This window comes from Rutidosis leptorrhynchoides, chromosome 11, assembly GCF_046630445.1.
Source record: "Rutidosis leptorrhynchoides isolate AG116_Rl617_1_P2 chromosome 11, CSIRO_AGI_Rlap_v1, whole genome shotgun sequence".
NCBI lineage: Eukaryota > Viridiplantae > Streptophyta > Magnoliopsida > Asterales > Asteraceae > Rutidosis > Rutidosis leptorrhynchoides.
This window is the reverse complement of record NC_092343.1, coordinates 223406256-223413603: the sequence shown is the minus strand read 5'-3', so window position 1 is coordinate 223413603 and position 7348 is coordinate 223406256. Positions and strand designations below refer to the sequence as shown.

Here is a 7348-nt window from a genome sequence, read left to right as displayed (position 1 = left end):
CCACAAAATACCACCTGCAATCCACTTTCAATACCATTAAATAAGCCTGTCAAGTCGCCATCATCTACTTTTTTTGTGCAGCCCATTCACGACTTTACAGCCTGCAATAAACCTGCTGTTAGCCTCCTGTTTCTACGTTTTCTTTTTCTGTTTCCTGCTGGTTCTGTCCGTGATCAAGACAGCCCATAAAGTACCTTTGTTGCTACTGTACCTGCTGTTTCCTGTCAAGCTAAAACAGTCTAAGATATCCACCTGTATGGGTCATAAGTTGTGCTGCAGATTTCTATTTTTCCTGTGCAGTCCACGTCCATCATCATACTTGATCTTTACCTTCTTAAGGTATACTAAAAATCCTAACTTAGTCTTGCATTTAATTTATTACTTATAGGTATATCGTTAAAAGTATTATGATCATGGGTATGTTGGTATTAGTTTATGAATTAATGAAAAAGATTAAAGTATGATTGTGAATAAGTTATAAAGTTAGATTATGATTATGTTTTTAAGAACAAGTAAAATTAATAATGGTTAATGATATATGTTTATAAGTATTGCGCATGAAAGAATAATGGATAGTGATTAATAAACTAGTCAAGAATGTGATTAATAAGATTAAAGATGGTAAAACTTAAAAGATTATGAATAAGTTGGATGATTAATGAAGAAGTTGAAAGTATGATTGGTTATTATGATTAATAAGATTAAGTATGTTAATAAGGTTAAGAAGGATAATGAAGATAATGAATTATAAGATTTAACAAGCTAGATTGTAAGTATTATGATGGTGAAGTATTAGTAACTTGATAATTATTAAGTATAAGATTATGATTTTATGTAAAATTAATAAGGATAAGTATGATCATGAAGATTAATAACTTGCTAAAGAATAAGGGTGATGGTTAAAAAGATAAAAGAAATAATGAGAGTATGTTGATTAATAAGATTGTAATTAAAAGTATTATGATTATGGTATAGAGTATGGTCTGGAATATGAAGTAATAAGATAAAGATTATGAATATGTATTGATTATGTTAATAAGGTACTAGGTTGAATGTTATTAGTTAAAGATTAATAATGGTTTAATAAATTAGTTTATGATTATGATAGATACTATAATTAAAATCTTATGATTTTATGTTTTGGTTATGATAAAAGCTCTGAATTGATGATTAGTAATGTATAGTGATCATGATGTACATGCATGCATGCATGCATACGTATGTATGTACATGTATACGTAGTAGATATATGTGTGTGTGTATGTGTATACGTAAGTATATACATACGTGTATATGTATGTGTATATATGTATGTATATGTACGTGTGTGTATGTATGAGTATATATATATATATATATAAGGTTAGTAAACTATAATAATAAAAGTAATAAGTATATATATGTATCACTCTTACATTAATGTATATATATAACACTTACACATATTATACATATATATCACCTAGTTATAAATATATATATGTATGAAAATAAATAAAGAATATATATGTATGTATCACATAGGTGTATATTTATATATGTAACATATAATATTAAGTGTACATAATAGTTGATTAATTAAATAATAATACTATTATTAGTATAACCTATACACTTATCTATATAGTAACACTTAAGTACACTAAGTATATTATCACTTATATAAATATAACTTTTCTCGAGAACGGTCACTGTTAATATAGTTTACTATATTATAAACAAACTTTATGTCTAATAGACATTAACTAATCGAACATAATATCTCTAGGTTGAGATCTCCGTGTTCAACACTCTGATCATATAAGTTGCGTGGAATATCTATCTGCTATAAAGGTGAACTTCATAGCCCCTCTTTTTACTATTTCTTAACTATTTATAAACTTTGGGGTGAGACACATGCTTGCTTTTAAACTGTTTTACGCTTAGATACAAGTGCATGAAAACTTTATTTTGATTAGTTCAGACTGTGATAACATGCTTTGATTCATGCTAAATCCCTACCATGATATCGTTAATTGCTACATATAAAGGCAAGCTTAGTTATTTGTGAATAGCGCTATTGAGAGTGACGTCTCTATCCGGATGACCGTTGGTCAATGGATACATAATAATGATTCACGAAACGAACGTGATGTGTTTAGGGTAACTTATGGTTAGTATCGATAACATATACACCAGCACTACTACCGAACTGATTAAACTTTATAATTAAATCTTGTGGTCTAAAAAGTTGGTTATTATTGATAAACCTATGTTGTTCACTCAACCATTTTTGGTTGACACTTTAAGCATGTTTTGTCTTAGGTGAAGATTGCTAAAGATTAGTTGCTATTCGGACTTTGCTGCTTTTGGAGTCCGCATTTATACATTCATATTATTGCATTAGAACACCTATTGTAATGACTTAATACTTTCCGCTGCTTATTATACATTGGTTTTTAATTAAAACGTCTCATATAGAGTCGTTCTCGTTTATACATACTTGTGTTGTGATATTGTGAAGTCATATTTCCCCGGCCCTATTTGGGGGTATGACACTAGCCGGTTATTATTATACGAACATCGTTTGTAAATAACATAATGCACAAGTTATTGTAAACGGTAAAATGCTTTTATTCATTCCTAAGAAGGAAAAACATGCATAGATTCTTTTATTGACAAAAACGAAAAGACATAAACATCAAGATAACCATGAGTCGAAGTGATCAGTTTCAATCATGGTATCTATCTATATTTCAGTGTAGCGTCTAGTCACTTTTGTTTCCCTTAGCTGGTGTTCCATCTTGGTTGGAGCTTTCACAACTTTCTGACCTGGAACATTTTAGTGCCGGATTAAGGTATTCGGTTATTCTATGGGCATAGTTAAATTGTTCCTCCTATCCTGACTGATAGTGCCAGCAGGCACTTTCTTGTTCAATCTTGTAAGAATTAGTCGGGCTCTTTTTGTTAGAGCACGCTGATGGAGGGAAGTAACTTAGCCGTTTAAGCACTGACACGCGTTTTTCTTTCAAGATGTGTGGTGTCTTTCTTGCTGTGACGCTTCGTGTGACTTGAGTATTAACTTTTTCCGAGAAGGGTTGTCGTGTGGATTCAACCGTTGTCACGCCTTTTCGGGTTGGAAATTTAAGCAAACCGTGAGCGGTGGAGGTTATGGCGTTAAACTTTTTGAAGAAGTTTCTTCCCAAAATCACATTCATGGTGGTCACGGATCTGACGACGTAGAAGTCAATGATCTCACTACGGAGGTAGGGCTGGGTGCCTACCGTGACCGTTACCTTGATTCTTCCTATAGGTTCTTCAGTATAGCCCGTGAACCCGGAAATGACAGAGTTGGACCGTCTCATTTTCCTACCGACACATTTCGGGAGTTGAGAAAGGAAATGGGAGTGTAAGACATCAACCTCACTCCCGATGTCAGTGTACATTTCTCGAACTCGAAAGCCATCTATCAACCCGTCAATCACCACAGGCTCGAGATCATATTTTTCAATACTGGTCATGTTAATTACAACCTTATCTTTTGCTTTCTCACGCTTCTTGCCATCTTCTTTCTGCCAGCTGAATGTCTTGTTTGGATCAGCTTTCTTGAATTTCCTTCCTTGCAACAAGTGATTGAGTTCACCAGCCTTTATTTTTGCAATTATCCCTCGCATTAATGCTTTAAATTCGTCAGTGTCATGATCGTGGTCCTCGTGGAACTCACAGTACTTGTCGGATTTTTGACCTTCCCGTTTCTCAAGCGATGTTGGAGGAGTGAATTTGGCTTTCACTGGCTCTGTTAGCAGTATCTCCCTTGGAGTTTTGGTCAAGCTGTCAAGAAGAGAGCCCTTATCGTATGGTCTTCGGTTGCTTTTGTCATGCCTGTGACCATCATGGATTTTGCCGTGACTGTTATGACTTCTGTGGTGACTGTCACTGCGTCGGCTTTCATCATGATGGTGCCTACTATCGCTTCTTATTTCATTGTCTCGCTTCTTCTCATCTCGGTGGTACCCAGCTTGCCTCTCCCGCCCAGAATGCTGATATTTCCTTGCTACTATCATGGCATCAGCGAATGTACTCGGGATGTTCCATCGAAGTTCGGCAACAAGAGACGGGTGTGCTTCTTTGTCTAGGAAAGTTATGAACCCAGAAATCTGTTGTGTTTCCGGGAGCCCTAGGATTTTTTGACATTCCAGCATGTACATTGTGATGAAACTTTCAATTTTCTCTCCTCCCTACATTGGTATCTCATGGGCATACAAGTGTGTAAACGTGTGCCGGTGAAGATTTTGATACTGCATGAGATACTTTTCCCGTAGATCTGCGAAGCATATGATACCATTTGGTGGCAGTTTAGTGAACCACTCTCTAGCAGCAGACTGCAGGACAGTCGAAAAGAGATGGCATGCAACCTCATCACTCCAATGTTGGGTTTTCATGGCACCCTCAAAATTTGCAGGAAATCGTCCGGGTAAGTGGTGCCACTGTACACACCCAAGGTGACCGGTATGACGATGTTATCGGGCAAAATGAAGTCGGCTATTCTTTCGCAAAACTTCTTGCTAGTGGCCGACATCTCAACCGGCCGCTTTGCTTTATTGCTAGTGATTAGAGCAAATAGATTCTCGAGTGCAGTACCCTGGACGGCAGGTTGTGATAGAGAATGCTTGTATGCTGGCGGTGCAGCCTGCACAAGGAGCTCTATGAGCCATGTGTTGGTGGCAGCCTTGGCAGCTCCGTCACCTCCTGAACCGATGTGTGGCAAGCCTTCAGAATGTCAGAGTTTTTTTTGCTGTTGCCTTCCTGCGATATTTGTGATATCACCTAACATGGTATTCAATTTCTCTATTACTTGTTTTTCAACGTCAGCTGAGATCATCTTGGTGATTATTTCAGCATCATCATGAGATGATTTGATCCCACTCGAACCACTGGTCTTGAAGCCGGAGATGCCCTTGTTCAGTCTTTTCCCGTCAGCTGGTGACTTCTCCCTTGCATCTTCATCACCACTGGAAACATTCATTTCGTCATCGGAAGTGTCGCTGGAGTGAATGTCAGTAATGGATTGTTTCTGTGGTTGCGGGGGTTCCACCGTTGGTAAACTTTTTGTGTTCAAAGTGTGTAGAACAATATCAGATGTTCCTTTTTTGTTTGCCGTTTTGTTGCCTAGTTTTCCTGTATTGTTCATACCTTTAGGTGGTGCCATTTGATCAAATCAAAATCGTTTAGTATGAATAGATTTCGAGTTTGAGTGCTTGATTTGGGGAAAAGAGTGGATCGAATGTTTTAACTCCAATAATTGTGCGACCCCCGATTTGAAATCTGGATTTCAAGTGCGTAAAACAATCGATTAGATTAACCTTACTCGATCGGAATCGAATAAGTTAATATCTCAAGATGAGGATTAATTCCGATAATGACCGGAGTATTAATCGAAATTGTATTAACGACCGGACAGATACTACTGTAATTAAATTGGGCAGAGTAACATTAATGCATTCAGTGTTGTGAAATAAATGATCTTGTTTACGTATTTATAGACGTTATGAGGGAATGGTGACGTGGCACCTGTCCCTTTCATGGTTGTAACAAACTTTTCCAATCCCGATGGGTGATGTGGCGCCTGTCCTTTTCATGGGAATAATCGAGCAGATCCTAACAAGCTTTCCTAGATTCATGGGCTGACGTGGCGGGCAGTTTGTTTGTATGTTTGTTCCGGGATCAAGTACTCGGTCCGGGACAGTGCACTCACTCCAGGATGAAGTGGCTGCTCCGTGATAATGCACTTGCTCCGAGACAGGTGCTTGTCATGGGATGTTATCCTTGTACCGGGTCAAAATATTAAACCGGGAAGCTATGGTAGCTCCGGTAGTGTTGTGACCCCGACTAGGTCATTACGGGTGAATGCCTTGATTAGTCGGGAGGGGCTTTGCTTCGTATTTACTCTAAGTGTTTCTTCACAGTGTTTTTCATGAGCGGGAAAAATTGTTGAAGGTTTATCAACAGGCTTATTTGTGTTGATATAATCCTTATCTTCTTAATGCCTTTGCATCCGGCTAGGTGATGCCGGTAGCGTGTATGCTTATCCTGGATGGATGGCATTCCCGGCTAGCCGTTGTCCGACGTGGTCCTTCCCGGGTGCATGCATAAGTAACCTTCTGGTCAGGTTACTGAGGTGATGCCGGGAAGACGTCCTTTTCCGGGATAGGCTTACGCTGGGTAAAAACCCTAGCCGGGATGCTGCTAATTAGTGTCTTTTTGAGACAGATCATTATACGTATCATGAGTATTCTTTCTTAGTCAAACCATGTGGTGGACAAGCTGTTAGCATTTTCTTGAATCGTATCCACGCATCATACAAGGACTCATCATTCCGTTGAGTGAATCCATTAATCTCCATTCGAAGGCGCTCTGCCTTTGATGGTGGGAAAAAGTGATTGATAAAAGATTCGGTTAAATCTTGAAAACTCTTAATAGAATCGGAAGGTAGGTTCCTTAACCACACCTTCGCATCACCTTGAAGAGTAAAGGGGAATGCCATTAACTTGATAGCGTCATCGGTAACATCCGTGTTGTTGTAGATGTCACAAATATCATGTGTTTAAATGGATTTTGCTCTATCAACCCATGAAATAGCATATCCTTGATGATTGTGAAGAAGTTGCCCTCGATCTTCTAATTATCGGCCCCAATTGGTGGTATTGTAATGGCGGGAGGCACCAAGGTAGGTGCAACCAACCTAGCGTTCCACTTGGAGTGTCATTTGGATCATTTTGTTGCTCTTGATTAACCGGTAGACCATGAACATTCAGATTACCTTCTTCACCTCCGTCCATATCTTCTAGACAAAATGGCAAAACCTTAAAATATTTCCTTAATACCCTTTCTTCTCTACGCTTGTAAACCCCGTGGGCGTGTTTCTCCGGATCGGAAAATGGATGTGTAAACTCTTGATCCTTTTGGGATCTTGTTTTCATACACCAAAGTACCTATCCTTCAATCACAACACGAACACAAATGGTTTTCCAAACACAAAAGAAAACATTAAAACAAATAAAGTAACTTTTGTTAGGATAAATCCTTACAAAAGGATCGAACAATTAAAAACTTAAACCAAATATCCCACTAGCTAACCACTCCCCGGCAGCGGCACCAAGAAATTGATGATGCGTGTGAAATAATACATCATTTACCCTCTAAATTTATACAAGATTCAAACACTACAAATAAGCACACACAACTAACGAGCAATTAGAACACGGTTATTATAGCACTTTAATGTAAGTATTCATCCCAAGAGAGTGGTGTAAGTAGAATAATTGAAACTTTTGATTGTCCTAGGGTTTGTTTGATTGGGGGGGGGGGG

General features: G+C 38.0%; 1 non-coding gene across 1 annotated transcript; it reads left to right on the top strand.

Moving 5' to 3' along the window:
- The first annotated feature begins 6284 nt into the window (after positions 1–6284).
- Positions 6285–6391, top strand: LOC139879245 (small nucleolar RNA R71). The gene has a single exon (XR_011770098.1). It is a non-coding gene; the product is annotated as a small nucleolar RNA R71 (small nucleolar RNA).
- The last annotated feature ends 957 nt before the right edge of the window (positions 6392–7348 follow it).